The sequence below is a fragment of the Tenrec ecaudatus genome, chromosome 11 (genome assembly GCF_050624435.1).
Source record: "Tenrec ecaudatus isolate mTenEca1 chromosome 11, mTenEca1.hap1, whole genome shotgun sequence".
NCBI classification, from domain to species: domain Eukaryota; kingdom Metazoa; phylum Chordata; class Mammalia; order Afrosoricida; family Tenrecidae; genus Tenrec; species Tenrec ecaudatus.
Genome location: NC_134540.1, coordinates 108,328,021 through 108,350,046, shown reverse-complemented (window position 1 = coordinate 108,350,046; position 22,026 = coordinate 108,328,021). Strand labels below are relative to the sequence as shown.

The 22,026-nt window shown below is 40.6% G+C and overlaps 1 long non-coding RNA gene across 2 annotated transcripts in view; it reads left to right on the top strand.

The window, feature by feature from the left end:
- LOC142460858 (uncharacterized) overlaps positions 1-22,026 on the top strand; it is a 108,570-nt gene that overhangs the window by 23,083 nt on the left and 63,461 nt on the right. For both annotated transcript variants that reach the window (XR_012786847.1, XR_012786848.1), the window contains one exon: positions 3,493-3,620. This is a non-coding gene — a long non-coding RNA (uncharacterized LOC142460858). The remainder of the gene's footprint in view (positions 1-3,492; positions 3,621-22,026) is intronic.

The window sequence follows — 22,026 nt, the reverse complement described above, 5'->3', positions numbered from 1 at the left end:
GTCCTAGCTCCAGTCAAGACAGGGGCAGGGCTAAAGTCAAACTCTAACCAGCCTCCACTGTGGTAAGCCAAAAGCCCCCAGCCCCTCAAAACCTTGTGGATCTGTGCCTACTTATCTTTATGATGCTCCTCCTGTGATCCAGCAGTGTTCAATTTCCCTCTTAGTAACTCTCCTGAGTTGATTTCTGCAGAGTCCCTCTGATATGTGTTACTAGGTCGCCATCTTCCCGGAAGTCACCATTCGCATTTCTAAGGAGCACTCTGGTTGTATTTCTTACAAGACATACAGTATTTTTTGTTCCACTGTAGTCCTTGATACTGTCAACATTCTTTTATTCTCTCAACACTATAATTGAAATACATAATTCTTCTGTAGTCTTTCTTATTCGTAGCCCAACCTTCACAATCATATAAGGTAACTGAAATATCCTGGCTTGAGTTAGGTGCACTTTAGTCCTTAAGCAGCCATCTGACTGAGGCATCAACTCAGTCCTCATGGAAGAAGAATGCAAACCCATATGACCCCAAGGTTTATAAATTATATTATCCAAATCCAAAGGAGGGAACAGTATCGAAGTTTAAATTGTGAACACCTGGTTTTCAGAAGGCTATGGGTGACACTGGAAGCCAAAAATCCATGTGCAGTATCCACACATGGATTAAAAGTCTCCAGTGTATTTCCTCTGACCATAATTGAGGCAAGTAAATAGCATTGTTACCTGACAGAGGCCATTATTAAGGTGATTATGGCTTGTGTAGTTTGATTTAAATGTAATATTCTATTATTTGATCTCTCTGACTCATTTTAAAGTTGTTTCAGTTTAAAAAAGTGAGGGGGAAAATACGTGGATTAATCCTGTGGTGACTCTCCTCTGACCACACACTAGGGATGTAAATAGCCTTGCTATCATGCAGAATGCATTGGAAGGTAGAGTATTGCTCATGCAGTTGTTAACATTTAGCACCTTATCATTTTTAAGTTGTTCTAATTTTACATTTTTTTGCTCTCTTTTAATGGTTCCTTGGGGGCATAGCTGGAAAAGTTGTGGGGAAATGGGGAGCTAATAACGATGAATACAAGAATGAAGAAACTGTTCTAAAACTGATTGTGGTGATTGAAATATTTTTTATGTAATTGAACTAATGAATTCTATGATATGTGAAGTATATGCCAATAAACCTGTTAAATAAAAAGGTGTTGTGATTACCTTCTACAGTCTGATTAAAATCCTATTCATCCTTCAAGGCCCAGTTTACCATGAGTGGATTGTTTCATCAAGTGTGCATCACCTCTTCCTCTAACCCAAACAGAGCATTTTTTGGAATTCATTACATTTTAAAGCATGGTTATTGGTTATGATTGCCATCAAGCTCAGCCTTCTCAGGGCAGACGTTATTTTAGACATCTTCATATACTTAATGTCATTTTTTAAAGATAATTTTATTGGGGGCTCTTACAACTTATAACAATTCATACATCAATTATATCAAGCATATTTGTACATATGTTGCCATCATTATTTTCTAAACATTTACTTTCTATTTGAGACCTTGGTATCACCTCTTCTTTTCACCTTCCCTCTCCCCTACCCTCCTTGTGACCCCTTCATAAATTATAAATTATTATTATTTTCATATCTTATACCAACTGCTGTCTCCCCAGCATCCTCCTACCCTCTTGGTATCTCTACTCCCATTTCTGTTCTTGAGGGGTTTACCTGACCTGAACTCTGTGTGTTGTGAGCTCTTATCTGTACTGGTGTGCATGTTCCTACAGTGAAAGACAAGATTGGGGTCATAAGAGTGGGGGTTGAGGAAGCCTCAAGGAACCAGAGGAGTATTGTGTGTTTCATTGGTGCTATATTTCACCATGGTTGACTTAGCCCATCCTTATGACTCTTCTGTGAAGGGAAATGTCCCATGCTCTACAAATGTGCTTAAACTCTCTGCTCCCACCCTCCTTGTTCACTACAATGTTTTTGGGGTTTTTTTTATTTGTTTGTTTGGGGACTTCTGATGCTTGTTACCTGATCCCATCAACACCTCATGATGATACAGGTTGTTGTGCTTCTTCCATGTGGGCTTATTGTTTCTCAGCTAGATGGCCGCTTGTTTAACTTCAAGCCTTTAAGACCCCAGATTCTTTATCTTTTGATAGTCAGACATCATCAGCTCTTTTTACCGGATTTGCTTATGCACCCATTTTGCCTTCAGTGATCATGCCAGGAGGGTGAGCATAACATAAAGCCTGGTTGTTAGAACAAAGTGTTCTTGAGTTGAGAGAGGACTTGAACAGAGACCCGAAGTCTGCCCACTTCCTCAATGTATTGTCATATAAATATATGTGCTTAGGCTAATACCTCTATTTTTATGAATTAATATATTTGCATGAGTGCACACCTATGTTTATACTTCTAGCCATAATTTTGCTTCCTACATCGTTCCTCTGATTCCTTTTACCCTCCTCCTTTCGAAACATCATGCTCTCCCTTCTTCTGCCTCTTAGTAATTCCTCTTAGCTAGTTTGCTGTTGCTCCAACAGCCCCAGGATCTGTATGTCCTCTTTGTTGATTTTAATTCCTTATGGCGTTTTTTTCTCACTGGTCCCTTCCTCCATCTCCTCTTCCCTCTAAGACCCTCCTGAACCTTCAGTCTCAATGCTTTCTCCTTGGGCTTGCATCCCAGGCCTATCTAAACCAACAACATGGACAATATAAAAAGAAAAGAAAATGGAATACAAAGAGAAAAATATATAAACAATAATAATAAGTAGCAGATAGATTGAAAAAGCATAGATAATTACAGGTCTGCCCACTGACCTTTATGACTATCTCTCCACTGGTCCTGGAGGGCTCCAGGAACTGCCCCTCCTTGTCTTAAGTCTATTTTGGGAGCTCTTCGGGGGCATTGTGTATTTGCTTTGCTTTGCTCCCATTGCTGATCTGTTATGTTCCTTTCTTGGTTCACCCCACTGTGGAGGGTTCAGACTGGACTCACTCCCCTCTATGTGTCTCCAATATTGTCCTCTGTTTTGGTATATTCCAGCAAGGGGACATCAGGTCTCAAGGTGTTGTCAACCCTACAATCCTCTCTGTGCCTTAGCAACTCCATGTGGGGACATTGTCCTTAGGACTTCATGTGCTGTTATGGGGTCAAATCCTCACTCTCTTTTTCCTTCTTGCTTTGCTTCCATGTGGGTATGGCATGCTGGCCCCTCTCCCAACATGTAGGTTTAATGTTGTAGCACATACTTCTAGGGAAGGGGTCAGTTTGGCTCTGACTGGGTCTGGCCCTATAGCCTGCATGTCATTTTAATTCTCAAAATTGTTTGAGCCTACTAGAACCTCCATTTCTTCTATAACCTTTTTGCTTCCTCTACTTTCCTCCTCTCCCACAGCACCAATCCTAAATGCTATGATTTGTATTCTCTAGTTAATCTGTGTAATCAATTCATTATATAGAATCACTAATTCCCCTCCCTTTTTTTCCTTAGCTGAAGCTATTAGCCAAATTCCATTCCTGGCAAAGATGAATTTTCCACTCATTCCACATCTGCATGAGTGGCTGAATAAAGCTGAGGAAAAACATACAACCATGAAAAGATCACTTAATTTTATGACTGTGAGTATCAAAGATGTCCTCCGTATTTTCCATTAGTCCTATTTTATTTACTGTGCCTTCCCATATGATAATCATTTGACATATATGAGCACTCTAAATGTGACCAGGCTAAGTGGAAGTGTACTGAAAATGTAAAATGCACCATGGCCTTTTGAAGGCTTAGTTATATAAACAAATATGTAATCAATAATTTTTATACTTATTCTATGTTGAAATGACAGTGTTGGGGCTATGTTAAATTAAATGAAATCTATTATTTAAAAAAATCATTTTATTGGGGGCTCATACAACTCATCACAATCCACACATACATCAATTGTGTAAAGCACATTTGTACATTCATTAGCATCATCATTCTCAAAACATTTGCTCTCCACTTAGGACCCTGGCATCAGCTCATTCCCCCCCCCCCCGCTCCCTGCTTGCGCATGAACCTTTGATAATTTATAAATTATTATTTTGTTATATCTTACACTGTCTGACATCTCTCTTCACTCACTTTTCTGTTGTCAGTGTCCGAGGCAGGAGGTTATATGTCAATCCCTGTAATGGGTTCCCCATTCCACCCCATACTCCTTTCACCCTCCTGGTATTGCCACTCTCAGCACTGGTCCTGAAGGGGTAATCTGTCCTGGATTCCCGGTGTTTCCATTTCCTATCTGTACCAGTGTATACTTCCTCTTGTCTAGCCAGATTTGTAAGGTAGAATTGGGATCATGATAGTGGGGTGGAGGTGGGGGAGGTAGCATTTAGGAACTACAGGAAAGTTGTATGTTTCATTGTTGCTACACTGCACCATGACTGGCTCATCTCCTCCCTGTGGCCCTTCTGTAGATGTCCAGTTGCCTACAGATGGTCTTGGGGGCCCCACTCTGAACTCCCACTCATTTACAATGATATGACTTTTTGATGCCTAATACCTGATCCCTTCGACAACTCGTGATCACACAGGCTGGTGTGCTTTTTCCATGTGGGCTTTGTTGCTTCTCAGCTAGATGGCTGCTTGTTTACCTTCAAGCCTTTAAGACCCCAGATGCTATATCTTTTGATAGCCTGGCACCATCAGCTTTCTTCACATTTGCTTATGCACCTGCTTTGTCTCAGTGATTGTGTCAGGAAGGTGTGCATCATGGAATGCCAGTTTAATAAAACAAAGTATTCTTTAATTGAGGGAGTACTTGAGTGGAGGTTCAATGTCCACCTGCTATCTTAATATTAAACCTATAACTATATGCACATGGATCTATTTCCCCATCCTCATATATAAATATATTTGCATATGTACATGCCTTTATTTAGACCTCTATAAATGCCCTTTACCTCCTAACTCTTCTATTTCCTGTTACTTTCCTCTTGTCCCATTATCATGCTCAGCCTTCATTTGGGTTTCAATAATTTCTCTCCATTACATTATCTTTGGTCATGCCCTACCAGGCCTCCTACACTCTGCTTACCACCGATTTGGATCACTTGTTCTTAACACCACTTCATTTCCCCCCACCTTCCCCTCTCCCATGTCCCCTAAGAACTGTTGGTCTGTTGTTTTCTCCTCCAGATTGGTCATGCAGCCTATCTTATGTAGACAGACTTGCAGAGATAATAACATGCATAAAAACAAGACAGAGCAAAACCAAGCAACACAAGAAAACAAAACAAAGCACAACAATAAAAAAGAAAAGCTTGTAGTTAGTTAAAGGACTGTTTTTTTATCCTTTAGCAGTGTTTTTCGGTGGATTCTGATGGGGTGCCAAGCCCAGGCCCCAAAGCCTATTTTTGGTATTCTCTGGGGACTTTGTTGCTCTGTTCCCCTTGCTGTTCTGTTGCACGCCCTTCGTGTTTTGCCTCGGTGTGGTGTGATCAGATCGGGCAAAATTCCCACACTGTGTCTCCAGTGTTATCCCCTGTAGGACTATGGTCAGTGAAGGACGTCGTGTCTCATAGTGGGGTGGCCATATGGTCTTCTCTGTGGATTGGCTGCTCTAAGTGGGAATATCATCCTCAAGCCTTGGTGGGCCAAGATGTGCTCCACTCTGTCTTTCTCCTCCTTCATTTGCTCCTGTGTTCTCTGATCAGATGTGTCCCTCTCCCTGAGCTGCAGCTTCAGTGCTGTCCTATGAAGTAAATTCTTCTGGGGGGAGGAGCAGGTGAAATATATTATTAAAACTGAATTTTCAGTTTATCTTTCTTTCATAATGAAGCTACTGGGAAAATGCAAACTTACACATGTTCATTGCACTGTATTTCTATTGGATAATGCGATTATCCTAGAAAATTCACTGGACAATTCAGTGCTGAGCAAGCCTTTCCATACCTTCGCAAGCTTTCTCATTCTCCAGCTTCCTGCGTCTCCATTGATGACCTTGCTTCTGAACATATAGTGAAATAAAAGCTATTAATGAGCATGTACATCTTTTTACTAACTGGTCTACTAACCTGCATCTTCCCTGTGCATCTTGAGTTTCTTGTTCTTGTTATTTCATTTTTTTTTGTGAAACATACATAGCAAATGACGCATGTAAAGTCAATTACATTTTTTGCAACATTCAAAGTTGTGTAACCATTTTTGATATCCCTTTTCACATTATTCTACAACAATTAATATAAAATCACAGCTCTTCATCTAAAAATTTGAGGCGCTGTTGTCAGTTTGATGCCATGTAAATATGTCTTTGAAAGCATTCAGTGCTTAAGGTAGACATACTGAAGCTAAACTGTTTTGGTTTAAAGTAGATTTCTGGGGAACATTTTGGTTTGAGGTTTAGAGATTTATCTAGTAAATAGTTTCAGATGTTCATCTAACATCAATGGCTCTAGAACTGGATTTCATTGAAAATTGGAAATCCTGTTTCACTTGTCACCCCTTTGATCAGGATTCTTCTATACTATCTTTGACAAAAAAATTAAGCAATGGTAGTAGGATATCTATTTCTTATGATCTCACTACATAGGATGTTGATGTTCTTGGTGGTGCTATTTCTAATTCCAAAGATTGACTCTTCTTCATTGTGAACTCCAGATGAATGGAGACATATATATGGCTACTTGCAAGTTTTAACATCCTAGGTTCTTAGATGCTTTTTGTTATAAGACAGACTATTCTGCTGTGACAGTTATATAATCTCCTGCCAACTTGAATGAAGGGGTGGAGTCTACCCTGTCAATCAGGTCATAGCTAATGAGGCTTCTGTGAGGGCATGGCCTTCTCATGAGACTTCTGGGAACTCATGTTTTCCTCCATGGAGGCAGAACACACACTCTTTCTCTGTCTTCTCTTTCATGCTGTTAAGACTTTCAGAGCGCTGGAGGAGACATGTGGAGACATGTGCCAGCATTGGAATGCTTCCATTGCCACTGGATCCTCAAGACCTTCTACCCATTTCCTGCCATTTTCCTGAATTTGCTTCATTGCATGTGCTGTATGAGGCTAAAGATGAATTTATGGACTTGTATCAGGCATATGTGCTAATATTGGACTTATGGACTTGATCTGGACTTGGCTGGGATGCTTTTTCAATATACAATTGCTCTTTTATATAAACTCTTTCTTATACACATAGGGGTGTCTCTGGATTTATTTCTCCAGCCAACTAACTGATGGACTAACACTTCGCTCTTATGCGAGGCTGCTTGGCTACATACACTGTACTCGATAGTCTTTTGTTTACTCCTGGGTTCTCCTCTTGCATTCATTCCCTTGCCTTCAGTTGCCATCTATTTGCTTCTAGCTGACTAACTCTTTTTGAACTAGTTGACATTCAATCATTTCAAAGGTAGCATGTGATTAAGATCTAATGGTAGGAAGTATGGAAAGCATTAGCCAAAAACAACTCCCCAGGAATTTATAGAATATCAATTGAAATGTTTCAACAAGTTTATGAAGTACTGGAAGCACACACTTGTCTATGCTAAGAAATTTGGAAGACAGCTACTTGGCCAACTTATAGGAAGAGGTCCATATCGGTACCTGTTCCAAAGAAAAGTGACCTAACAGAATAAAGAAATTATAGACTAATAATCATTATAACACCCGAGGTCAGATTTTGCTGAAGATAGTTTTGCAGCATAACAGAGTCTTATTTTTCTACTCCCTAAGTGATCATCCAGATGGGTCAATATGTTAGTAGGAGAAATGGTGGTGTGAAATGCACACTGAATTTGAGTTTTACCCCCAATGCTATAAACTTTATGAATGAGGCTGACAGAATCTGAATATGTGCTCTTGAATAACCCATTGCTTTCCATTTTATTGGTAGCTCTTACAGATGTAACAATCCATAGTTCAGTTAATTCAAGCATGATTGTACAATTGTTGCCACCATCGTTTTCAAAAACATTTTCTTTCTTCTTAATTAACTTCAAGCCTCTAAGAGCCTAGATGCTATATCTTTTGATAGCTGGCCACCAGCCACTTTCTTCACCACATTTGTTTTATCTTTGGTATGCCCAACATGTCTATTTTCTCTTCCTCTGGGTGAGCATCCTTCAGTATTGCTGATCGCCCATATATTCCCTGTGCTATCATTCTTAACGTTTCCCTATTTTTTTCTTTTAAAAAATCATTTTATTGGGAGCTGGTACAATGCTTACCACAATCCATATGTCCCTATAGTTTGGGGTTTTACCTTGAGATCTGTGATCCACCTTGACTTTGTCCTTGTGTATGGGGTGAGGTAAAGGTCCTGGTGAATTCTGCAGGTTGACATTTAGTGTTCCAGCACCATTTGTTAAAAAGGGCACCTGCTTCCCATTTTATTTTTGGGGTCCCTTATCAAACATTGGTTGTCTGTATTCTGCCCTTTTTATTTCTGGATTTTCTGTTCTTATCTATTGGTCTGAGTATCTATTTTTTATACCAGTACCATGCTATTTTGGCAGTTGTGGCTGTATAATAAATTTTAAAGTCAGGCAATGCAAGTCCCCCACTTTCTCCTTTTTTTGAGTTTTTTTGTGCCAATTCTGGGTTTTTTCCTTTTCCATTTGAAGTTAGTAGTCAGTTTATCCATTTCTTTGAAAAAATTATGCTTGTATTTATATCAGGATTGCATGAACCTACATAGTACCATAGGTGGGATTGACATCTTTACAATCTTAAGTCTACCGATCCATAGGCATGGGATATTTTTGCATTTGTGAAAGTCCCTTTTGGTTCCTTGTACTAGTGTTTTATTGTTTTCCTCAGACAGATGTTTTTTGGGTTTTTTTGATTAGGTATATCCCTAGATATTTAAATTTATGTTGGCGATTGTGAAGGGTACTATCTTCTTGATCTCTTTTTTTCTGTAATCCCATCAGTTGCACATAGCAATCCAATTGATTTCTGCTTTGGGATTTTCAATATATACAATGATATCTGAAAATAGCAATAATTTCACTTCTTTCCCCAGACGTACACCTTTGATATCCTTCTGTTGTCATATTATTAGATAAGATCTCCAGGACTATGTTGAATAAATGTGAGGACAAGGGGCATCCTTGTCTAGTTCCCTTTTTTAGTTGGAATGTTTTCAACTTTTCTCCATTGATTGTAACACATTGGCTGTTGGATTTTCATATGTAGTTTGAATTTTATTGAGGTATTTCCCTTCCAGTCCTCTTCTTAGGAATGGCTGGTGAATGTTGTTGAATGGTGAATGTTGTTGAATGGTGAATGTTGTTGAATGGTGAATGTTGTTGAATGGTTTTTCTGGGTTTTTTCATATTATCATGTGGTCCTTATCCTTTTTCTTCTCAATGTGGTGGATGGTGGTGATGGATTTTCAAACGCTGAACCAACCCTACATCGCTGGTATGAATCCCACTTGGTCATGGTGGATTATTCTTTCTATAAAGTCTGTATTCTATTGGTCAAGATTTTAAGGATTTTTGCATCTCTGTTCTTTAGAGATATTGGCCTGTACCTCTCTATTCCTGTCAGAGCCAGTGTTTTGGTATCAGTGGTAGAATGTGTTTGGGAGTTTACCACCCTTTTCTATGATCTGGAAGAACTTACGTAGCATTGGTGTCAACACTTCCCTGCCTTCTTGGTAGAATTCTCCTGTGAAGCCATCTGGGCCAGGGTTCTTTTTAGTTGATAGTTCCTTGATAAATTTATCTTTATCTTTTTTGTTTTTGTTTTTTTTGCTATGGGTCTGTTCAAGTTCTTGTGGGGTAATCTGGGCACAGTTTGTTTTTCCAGGTATTTGTCCATGCCTTCCAAATTGTATTCCTTGGAGTACAGCCCTTCATAGGATGGTGTTATTAGTCTTTTAATTTCATTGAGTTCTGTTGTAATTTCTCCAGTTTCATTCCTCAACCTGAATATTAATGTCTGCTCCTTCCTATTTTTGTTAGTTTTGCCAGTGATTTATCGATTCTGTTAATCCTTTCACAAATCAATTTTTTACTGAGTTAATTTTTCCATTGTTTTTTTATTTTCCCATTAATTTATCTTTGGTCAGATTTTATAATTTCTTTTCTCTTGCTATTAGAAAGAATATTCTGTTGATTGTGTTCCAACTGCTGAAGCTTTTGTGAGAGGGCATCCACCATAAGTCTCTTCCTTCTTATGCATATTTATTGCTCTTAAGCATCCGTTCATAGCTGTTTTTGCATAGATTTTTGTATTTTGTCTTCTCATTCTCCTTGGTTTATAGAAACTTCTTTATTTCATGTATTCTTTGGTCCAATACTCACTCCTTTTGGCAAAGCAATTTATTCATTCTCTAAGTATTTGCCCTTCTTTTTTGGGGTTGACTTCCTGCTTTATGGTGTTGTAGTCAGAGAAGGAAGCCTGAGTGATCTCTGTTTCTTTGAATTTGCTCAAACTTGACTTGTGTCCCAAAATATGGTCTATTTTTGCATATGTGCCATATGAGCTTGAAAAGAATGTGAAATTTGGGCAGTTGGGTGGAGAGCTCTCAATGTCTGTGGTAGTTACATAAACTGTTGTCAATTTGAGACTTAAGAGTAAAGTGGTGTTCGGCCTGTCAATCAGGTCTCAGCTTGATGACCTCATTTGGAGATACTAAAGACATAAATAGCTCTCTGGAAGCAGGGCACATGCTCATTTCCTGCAAGACAGTGCTGATGAGGATCGTGATGGAGCTATACTGATGCAGCCAAAGCCTTGGAGCTGGAGGAGCCACGTGGAGACCCACGCCAGCGCTGAGATGCTTCTACCACCACTGAATCCACAAGATTTTCCACGCACTGGGCTGTAATCTTACTGCACTCATCATCACTGAATGTGCTGTGTGAGTCTGAAAAGGATTTTACATACTGGTACTGGACATATGGCTAATATCAGACTTATGGGCTTGAATTGGACTGGGCTGGATGTTTTCTTAATGTATAATTACTCTTTATATGAAGCTCGCTCTTTCCTATACACATATGAGTTAGTTAGTTTACTGTGTCAACCTGGTAATAAACACATGTGAGGTTAATTGAAGGGCAGAGAGATAAATGGCTCAGTGAGCCTCACCTTTCAAGTTCTCAGGTCTTTTGCTTTCGGATGGTGGGACCAGCATGCAGCTGCCTTAGCCTGCATCAGCCAGCAAGGATAACTTCCTGCAAGACATCTCTGAGGAGAAGTTACATGGACCTACCCCTTATGTAGTCCTGGGTGCTGGAGCAGCCATGTGGAGATCCCTGCTAGTGCTGAGATGTTTACACGTTCACTGATTCGGCTTTCCTCCTGCAGTCAGCATCAGAGTAGGCTTGCTAGCCATGAGGCTGTGGCAGTATTCTGGGAGGGACAGTGGCGTGTTAGTGGTGGTCAGGGGGCACACCCTGAGCATGAGGTGGCAGTGCTGGCTGCTAGTGGGATCACTAGCTTAGAAGTGGTGGGGTGGTAGGTGGGCCATGGGAGGTCAAGTGTCAGCTGTGGAGGGGTGAGGGTGGGATTGTGGGCCCCTGATCATGAGCCTCAGGAAGAGGTGGTCGGCAGGGGTGGCACCTTTTGAAACAGTGGCAGAGAACAGAGCTGCTCTGTGGAACAGCAGCTAGGGTGGGACCACGCATGAACTGTGATTCAGCGCCATCAGGCATGGGGAGAGGCTTTGAACTGTGAAGCGGGCAGCAGCAGGTGGGGCTTGGGGCATGGGCCGTGCATGTGGGTATGGGTGAGTGATGCAGGAGGCTGTGGCCCAGGGACCAAACCACATGTCACTTCAGCCCAGGTGAGCGCTCAGTGGGGCAAGGCAGGTCAACACCATGGGGAAGGTCTGCCCATGTGCTGGTACAGATCCCTGGCATGCCATGAGGCCTCACTGCTCTCTCCGGACCCTCCAATCAACCTCCCTGACCCCCAAACCAGCATTCTCCCATGGAGCTCCTGATACAGTTACCTCTACCTCACAGCCATCTTCCCCAAGTCTTTCCTTGAGTAATTTAAAAGCCCCTGTCATTTGTAATGTCTTATGTATAATATATAAAGACTTTAAGATTATTGATAATGGTCTTTGGTTTGAGTATTAAACTAATGATCTCAGAACTGTATGATAAAATAACCATGTCCCTGTTTAGCACACATGGTTAAGTATTTGGCTACTAACATGAATCACATTTGAATCTGCCCAGAGATGCCTAAGAAGCAAAGCCAGATATTTTTGAAATCATAGCCACTGAAAATTTGTGCAGCACCGTTCCACTCAGATCCACATGCAATTGCCATTAGTTGAAATTATAACAACCGAACAGCTGATTTTGTTTGCTTTTGGTATGTTTCCTGCTATACATATGCTCACCGGGGAAACAAAACATATAATTTGTATAACTTTTTGAAAAATTTCCAAGTATAGTTTTTCCATATAAATAGTGCCAAATATTTCTCTGACTGGATTTCATTTTAATTACCCAAATATGTTTATTTCCAAAAAGGCAGTTGGCATAATCTATTTAAATATATCTTAAATATTTAAGCATACATACAAATGTTAAATAGTTTATGAACACATTGAAAATAGAAATAACAAAAATAGATTCTAAAATATTAAATGTATAATACAATGATCTGTTTTGAAATTGAATAGAAAATGACATATTTTGATCTTCGTATTAAAGAAACTGAACTACTATGTTACATGCTGTGGTAGTTAAATAATCTGGTGCTAATTTGAGACTATTAAGAGGGAAGGCGTGGAGTCTAGCCTGTCAATCAGGTCGCAGCCTGATGACCTCATCTGAAGGTGCAACTGAGAAAAAGAGATTATTGGAGGTCAGACACACACTCCCTCTCTGTGAGACATTCCTGTTGACAAGCCACCTGGAGCTATACTGATGGCCACCAAAGCCTTGCACCTGGAGGAGCCAGCTCTAAGATGCTTCTATCACCACTGGATCCACAAGACTTTCCACTCACTGGCCTATAATCTTCTTGCACTCGGCATCATTGCATGTGTTGTGTGAGCCTGAAGAGGAATTTACAGACTGGTATCAGACATATATATTGGACTTATGAACTTGATCTGGACTGGGCTGGGGTGTTTTCTTAATGTATAATTACTCTGACATAAAGTTCTCTCTTACAAACATATGGGTCTCCCTGGATTTATTTCCCTAGTCTACCTGGACTAACACACATGTCAAGGAGACCAAAGTCAAACACAAATACTTAATTCATGATTTTAAAAGGGATTATTAAGGAAGTTAACAAGTTGTAATACCAGCAAGAAAAGCTGAGCATAGTTGTTTATGGGGACATGTTACGAAGTTTCAGGCCTGCTAATAAATGCCCAAAGGGGCAAACCCCTCTGCTGTAAACCTCAACTTGAAGGCACACATCAGAAAACCCATTTCCCTGAATTAAGTGCCCCAAGGCACCCCACCCCAGTAAGGCTCAGTGTGAAGGCACGCATCCCCACTCCTGTGAGTCAGCAAGCCCAGTTCTCCAAGTAAGTTTCCAGAGGAACCCACTCCTTAAAGCAGCCCTCTTCGCGGCAGCCTTCAGCTTTAGATGCTCCGTGGGCGGGAAGTCCACCACTCTGTGTTCCATCCTCTCCCTCCTGGCTCTGCTGTTCCTCCTCAGATGTTACAGCTGTCTTCCGGATCCAGAAGATTCACTGTGCAGGGATTTTGTGTTCAGAGGAAGCCCTCTGTTCCTGGTTCCTGCTGGTAATGAGATTTCCCTCTCTTGTTTCTTCGGGGGTTAACTGAAGCTGCAAAGGGATGGCATTCCAAGGAATCTTGTTCATAAGTACTCACAGGTGAATCCTAGCAGTATTGTCCCTCTGCCACCTTCTTACCTGATCCATGCAAGGAAAGGTCATTTCGTGGGAGTTAGAGACTTTGGCTAGAAGAACCACCTTAAATACGAAAAATGCATTAGAAATGGAAAAAGCTGGCTCAACATCTATTTGAATGAGGTTGCTGTTGTAACTATAACATGTCAAGGATTTCTTGTGAACTGAAAATGTAGGAAATTAGCTAATAAGACAGAGCTACATTGGGATCATTATATTTGTGACATGGATTTGGGAAAGTGGAGTCCATATGTTGAAATTAATTCATTCAGCCCAAGATAAGAAATTGTTTTAGTTAACTGATTTCAATGGAGATTTTGACAATAGCTATTGTCACCTAGAATTTAGCAATTTAGCCTTATTATCTAATTATCCAGACAAGACATTTCTCCATAGGATTGACAAAATGCTCTTATTAAGGCAAATAATTCTGAAAAGAGGAAAATGAAAACAAAAAACCACAAAAGAAGTTGATTCATGAGCTATTAACTCTCTTCCACAACCCAATCTGGTCTCAATCAAAGAAATGCCAGGATTAATGTTGACTGAGTGCTGGTCAACTCAGATAATCCGTCCATCCATTTTCTTACTGGTGCTTTTTGAGGAGACGAAAGAGAGTTCCTGAGACGTAGCTGAGTTTCAATCTATATAAAGGTCATTTCTGCAACAAACCGATAACAATAAGTACGATAATACCTAAAATAATCTCACAAATCAATTTTTTTCAAAGTGACTGCATGTCTCATATCTCAGTGCATGCTAGGATTTTGTGGGCTCTAGAGTGGAGGGAGATTTATTTCGAGTAACTCTATTTCGAGACGCATTTCGAGTAACTCTATGAGGGGGTTTCAAAAAGTTTGTGGAAAGTGGCATTAAAAGACAATGGGATTTCCCACCAACTATTTGAAGCTTCTTCATATTAGTCACAGCACTAAAACTACACCTGGAGTAGTTTGTGTGTACTTTCTACTTAAATCCTTAGTTTTCTTTTCACATCAGGAAGACAAAAAAAGTCATGTCATCAATCCCCTCCCTGCTTGTGAAGAAAGGAGGAAAACAGCCAAGGAGACATAACAGGGAACAATGTGGCATAACAGGAAGAACATGGACATTGGGAGTAGAAAGAAGGAGTTTCTATCCTGGAGTTATCTATCTACTTTCTGTGTAAATTTTGGACAAATTGTTGAGCCTCAGTTTCCTCATCTATAAAATGGGAATATTGATATATTCTTTTCATAGGGTTGTTCTGCTAGTTGTTAGACATTTATAACAAATACATAATGATGAGCACATGGTATACAAGTGAGTACAGAGAAAACTTTTTTTACTAATAAATGGGAAGACAGAATAAACATTGTTTTACTATAAACATGAAGTAGCTGGCATCCAATTTACTGGTCTCTATTAGAACCCTGATGGCTTAATGGTTATGCTTCAGGCTTTGATCCGTATGATCAGGAGTTCAAAACCACCAGCAGCTCTGAGGGAGAAAGACTGGGATATCCAATCCCCTAAACAGTTAGAGTTTCAGAAACCCACTGGGGTCACAAGGAGTCAGCATCGACTCCATGGCAGGGAGCAAGGGAATTCCTATGAAGCCTGTTGCCAATCAGAACACTTGTTGACAGTAACCACTATTTGTCACCCAATCAACCCCACCATTTAAAATTTATATAGTGTGGCTCTAGAAACCCAAAGTGAACTTCAAGACTGTCTAGACAAGCCGTTGCAAGCTCTAGGCACACACATGTGTATTTTTTACCATGGGGAAATGGAAAGGAAGCATCTTCTTTAAAGTGACAATAGCCACTAAATTCAAGGACACCCAAAGCCCTATTTAAGCCAGTGGGGAGTGGACTAGAATGCAGAGAAAATGAAAATTTTTTTTTAAAGAAAATATTTGAAATGAAATTTTTTGAATGGAAATTTAGACTCTTAATGTGACATTTCACAACATTTACATGTGAACAACAAAGTCACATTCTCTATGACCAAATTTGGGTCTCCTTTCTATGCCTCCCAATGAGGGACTTGTACTTGCAAAGAAAGTACAATGGTTTATCCCTCATACCTCTGTCCATAAGCTTATTTTCATATCCAATAATATGATTAATTAAAAATATATATATGAGCCCCTTGTCCTAAGTTAAACATCAAATCTTGATATATTTATATTGTTCTAAAAAGACACTCCTTATGCCTGTGGCTCTACCTACTGCTCATCCAGTCACGGAGTCTCTTGGTTTAGTTCAGAATTCAGTATTTCTGATCCCTATATCTGGATGGACACTACCCAGCAGCTGCTCCACATCTCTACCCCCGCCCCCACGGCCCCTAGAATCTCTTCTCAGGCCCCAGCACTGAAAGTGTGTGAGTTTCCCCTGAGCACCTTGTCTACATGCACCTTTAGACTGGAAGAGTTGCAAACGGACCACCGCCCCCCCACCCCTTGAGTATGACTGTCAGGGAGCTGAAAATAAAACTCTCTTGCAACACTACAAGCATATTGTGTCTTCACAGTACTCCTGCCTTAATGCTACTTTTCTTGTACCTGATCCTTAGTTTCTAACTTACCTGTTTGTATATTGTCGTTGTGTCCTTGTTCTTAGTTGCTACCCAGACTGACACAACTATGTGGTCTTATGTAGAACAAGACAACACACTCCCCAGTCCTGCATTGCTGTATTGTATTCATTTTCAGGAGTCCCCCTAAATCACATTTTAGGATGTGGTAAAAAAACAAACTAGCATGTTAAACATACATAGGTGTGTTTTATAACTAAAAATTAAACAGGGACCTTTTGAAAGACTTTAACGGAATTATGCTTAGTGAAAAAAAATGCATCTCAAAAATTACATATTAGCCCATTTATATAACAGAGATTTGCATTAGAGTTTGGAGCAAGTAAAGTGGGAAAGTGTGTTTATAGATGATGTGCTGTGTTAGGCTGGGTTCTCTAGAGAAGCCAAACCAGTGATATGTGTACATACATATACACATACACATACTATACATATGTATATATGAATTATATATGATAATTAAATTGCATCCATTCTTTTTTGATCTTCCTTCCTCACTGTCCAGCTTTCATATGCTTATGCGTCCATTGAAAATACCACTGCTTGTATCAGATGCATCTTGGTGCTCAAAGTTACATCCTTGCTTCTCAATGCTAAAAGAGGGCTGTGCTACAGACTGACTCAATGCAGGGCTGTGTTTGACCTCCTGACTGCTGCTTCCAGGAGTATTGATTGTGGCTCCAAGCAAGACAAAAATCCTCACCAACTTCAATCTTTTTTCCATTTAGCATGATGTTACCTATTGCTCCAGTGGTGAGGATTTGGTCTTCCCTATATTGAGTTATAATCCATACTGAAGGCTGCAATGCTTGATCTTCATAGCAAGTACTTTAAGTCCTCCTCACTCTCAGCACAAAGACTGGGTCATCTGTGTATCACAGGTTGTTAATAAGCCTTTCTTCAATTCTGATGCCACATTCTTCCTCATATAAGTCTGCTTCTCTGATGGTTTGCTGAGCATATAGATTGAATAAGTGTAGTGAGAGGATACAACTCTGATTCACACCTTTCTAGATTTTAAACCGTGTGGTAAGCCCTTGTTCTCTTCCCACAATTCCCTCTTGGGCTATGAGCACAATGTGTTGTTCTGGGAATCCCACTGTTCTCAAGGCTATTCATAGTTTGTTATGATCCACACAGTCAATAAAACACAAGTAAACATCCTTCAATTATTCTCTGCTTTCATAGAAACAAAACCAGTGACACTCATATATGTATAAGAAAGAATTGTATACAAGAAGGAAATTTATATCAAGGAATCAGCCCATCCCAGTCCAACTGGAGTCCATGAGTTAGATGCTGGCTGGAGGCTCCTCCAGACTCATGCAGCTCCTAAGCAACAAAGCAGGAAGGAAAAGTGGGAAGCTGGACGTTTACAGGCTGGTGAATGCACAGTCATGATGATCCCAGAACACTAGGAACATAGCAGGACACTGACAGCTCCTTGGTTGGCAGGCCACCCCTACTGCCAGCCTCAGAAAACAGATGTAGGATCCAAGCAAGCAAGAAGGGTAGGAGAGTCAAGAGAAAGAGGCCGGGCCTCTCCAGTCTTTTAGAAATTGACCATATCCCCAAAGAGATGTCATTAGGCTGTGTCCTGTTTGAATGGATGGACTCGCAGTCACACCAAGTTGGCACATAACATACCCATCACACACACATATATATTTAAATTAAAAGACCACATATATAGTCTTTAATTTATATATATATGGTCTTAATTTTTATTTATTTTATTTTTATATGATCTTTTAATTTTTAGAGCACACACACACACACACACACATATATATGTATATATGGTCTTTTAATTTTTAGAGCACTTGGGTTTTCATAACTCAAATCAAACTGCAAACAGAATTTTCCTATCCCTTCCCCCAACTTACCCTAATGTGATAGTTAGGTTTATTGTTCCAAGTAGGCCCATAAAACTTGTAGGCAATGATTAATCAGGTCTCAGCTTGATTGGAGGGCCACAAGATAAATGCAAGGTCTCTGCAAGGCCCCCTTGTCCCCCAGTTCCCCGGTGATTAGACCAGCATTCTGCTGCTTTAGCTGGTTCTCTGCCTCAACCTGTGTAATATATTACTTGTGGGCCAAGGCAACCTGCACATCGTGTTACTGGAGCTTGAGGCTCCTTCAAGATCTGTGTACATTGTTTGAGCTTGAGGCTGGTAGATCCTGTTTCTTTGAAGCACTTGTGTTTGAGGTTCCATCAGGGCCAGCTTTGCTAAGCTTCTGTACTACTGACTGTTAGTGACCCACCCTGCTGTCTGCTGCCTGCCGGCAGACTCTCTGTCTTGCCTAAGGGAAGACTCTGCTGTCTGCTTCCTTGACCGTAGACCCGACAGCCCATGTGTATATAAGGACTTCTAGTATATTAACTGTTCCAGGAAAGTGAGTTGGACTGAGCTCTCTGTACTGCTCTGTGTACCAATAAGCCGTTATAGTCCCTCTTGCTGTATAAACCTGTCCTCTTACATAGATCTAATCATAAGTGTCCTGGTTTTGTTTCTCTAGAGAACCCTGCCTAGAACACCCGTGTTGTAGTTTTGCTTTGTTCTGTAAGGATTTTCCTCTATTGCTTTAAATATATATCCACTCATTTACCTCTGAACTACATTAACATAGAAATCAATACAAATATTCACAAATATCCATCTCAGTTATGATTGATATCAAAGTGCTTGTTTTCACCTGGAGGAGTCCTGATTGCACTGTAGCGAAAGCACGTTGATGCAAACCGAAAGGTCAGTGCTATGAGTCTACCGGCTGCTACAGGGAGAAATGGGAAGCAGTCAGCTACCCTGAGGATTTATAGCCTGGGACACTTGGTTGGGTGGGGATTTGGTTTTGTATTACAGGCTGGCTGAAATTTCTGCCTTTCTGCCTGCTTCCTGAAGATGTCGCACTAGAGGCACATTTATGGGGGCTTTAGGGAGTCTTTTACATACATAGTTTTGAGAAAATGGTTTATTCTGCTCCTGCCTTTCTTGCCCTGCACCATTCATCTCTGTGTGCAGATGAAAATTCACCTTTGGAAGTACCACTTACTTATACAGCGCCAAATGGATTTCAACGTGCTCTAAGTTAGTCTTAGGATGGGAAGCTGGAAGCGTACTGGAAGCTACCCATGCACACCTTTCTGCTGTTCTTCAGCTTCCTCAGCGCCCAGGCTGTGTGCCCGCTCACAGGGTCCCGGCAGCTAGTCCTGCAGCGCATCCTCAAATCAGGCTGCCTCTGTGTTTATTTATGTAAAGTAGTTTCCAAATAATGTTTCTTTGGAAGACAGGGTTTTGCTGCTGGAAAAAAAGTAAAATAAGTTGATAAATAAAACCAAGCAGCGGATCAGACAAGAACACTGACATTCATTCATCAACATGCTGCACTTTCTGATTTTTAAACAGGAGGCTGCAGTATTTAAAGATGACAGAGACGGGGTCAGGTCTCCTGACTCCTGATTAGCCTTCTTCTGTGAGGCCCTAAAATTGAAACCCTAAGTTTGGGGTAGGTGGTGTTTCTCCGAGTCCTGGGTGGTGCCAACAGTTACCGACTAGGCTGTTGACCCGCATATTGAAGAGGCACGTCCATCCTGAGGTACCAAGAAGAAAGGTCTGATCATCTACTGAGAAATCAGTCAGTTCTAGTCTTGACAAACATGGGGTTAATACAAGTTAAAATTATTACCCAACATTTGGATTTAGTCTTTCCCTCCTTGATGCAGTATTCTCAGATAACGTGGCTGGGGATAGAAGAGCTGGTAGAGTGGGAAAGGTGTTGAAGGATCATGCTTAACCAGAACCTACCTCTGCCCTTCCCGTTAAAATAACACAAACACCCACCTGAAAAAACATCCTGCACAAACACTATAAACACCTGGCTCCATACACACCCCTGCCCACAAAGTGTGTCTGAATATGTCCCTTGGACTAGTCCTATAAAACCTGCTAGTCTATACAGAGAGAGCCTTTTGAATAAGGTCAGAGGTCCCCCTTATGTTTCCTCTAATAAACCTCTCTCTCCCTCTCATCTTGTCTCTCCTGTCTCTGATTCTAACAGCTGTGTTAATGATAAACTCATTCTCAGGGGCCCATTCTGTACTCTGCTTTATTCTATTTCTCAACATCTGGAAAAGTATCGATGGTCTGAATGTAAAGTACCCTTGAAGTGAGAAACAGAAAATGGTAAAAGTTAAAAACAAAACAAGAAAATCCCACCGTCCCCAAGCTAAGTAGGAAAGTTCAACTTTTCATGTGCCTTCTGGCTCAGAGGATCATACACCATGATGCTGGGTCCCAAATAAAGCTCCTAATGTGTTTGCACAAACACTATACATTTCTCCTTGTGGTGAAAAAAATTGTTTATGCAGCTGCAATTCCTTAAATGATTACTGACTTTCTTCCCCAAAGTACCTTTGTTTCAAAGACATTGAAGTAGAGCGCTGTACTTGCATTTGGGGAGAATTTTTCAAGTAAGACCACCTAATTAGGAATAATCACTGTGCATTAGATCCACTAAAAAGGAGAAAAATAAAAAAGTCGACATAAATGCTTCCATCTTAAATTATGGGCTTCATAGTTTAACAGATGTCTTCTCTGGCCTGAATGATCTTTCCTGGGGAGACCCAGTGGAAGAGTGACTGCAGGCTGGCCAACAGAGATCTAGAACACACTCTCAGGAAATTTAGTCCCTCACCCCAGCCCACCCCCCGGCGGGTCAATTCCCACTGAGAGCAACTGAGATTATTTTCTTACGTCATATAACTAACCAGATAATAGACGGACTAATGGGGTCAACATGTTCAGTGTAAAGTGTCTTTAGAGCGGAAAGTCTGCCATAGGAGAGGCCGTCACTCAATTTTTATAATCATCCCAAATGAATGTTGGATTAAATGCCATCGAGTTGGTTTGGACTCACAGTGATGCAAATGAATAAGAACCCTCCTCAATGATCATTTCCATTTGAGCCCATTGTCTTCACTGTGTCAAGTCATCTTGTCTAATTGCCCAAATGAATGTGTCCTCCCTGATGAAGGATCCCTTTCGGCTAGCAATAAAAGATGTGTTTATTTTAAGGTGGCTATTTTCTGGGACACATTCAACCAAGTTCGTTTGCTCTTTCTTTCTTTCTTTCTTTCTTTCTTTCCTTTTTCTTTTCTTTTTCTCTCTTTCACCTAAGCACATGGAGATGGTTTTATTACATTTTGCTCTGTAAGCATCTGATAAAAGGCAAATACATATCACGGAGTTTGTCATTGTCAAGAAAAAGTCACCAAGCTTTGACTGCTCATCGAGAAACTATTGTCCGGAGGAAGAAAGAAACCATTGTCAAGATTTCTGTCTGAAGTGGTGGAGAGCACTAAGACCAGATGCATCGCTGTGGCCCAAGACTGTGAACTACAGAGCAGAGTGACAGTCAGGCTGGCTTCCTGGTCCATTGAAGCCAAAGGCCAAAGGACAACATGGCTGAGAGACTGAGAACTAATGAGAAACTTGGCTACCAGGAGACGGAGCGGCTGAGAAGCTGAGAGACACTTGGCTGCTGACTGAAGTGACGAATGACTATACCCTTCCTGTTTGCTGACCCTGACTTGTGGTAACCTA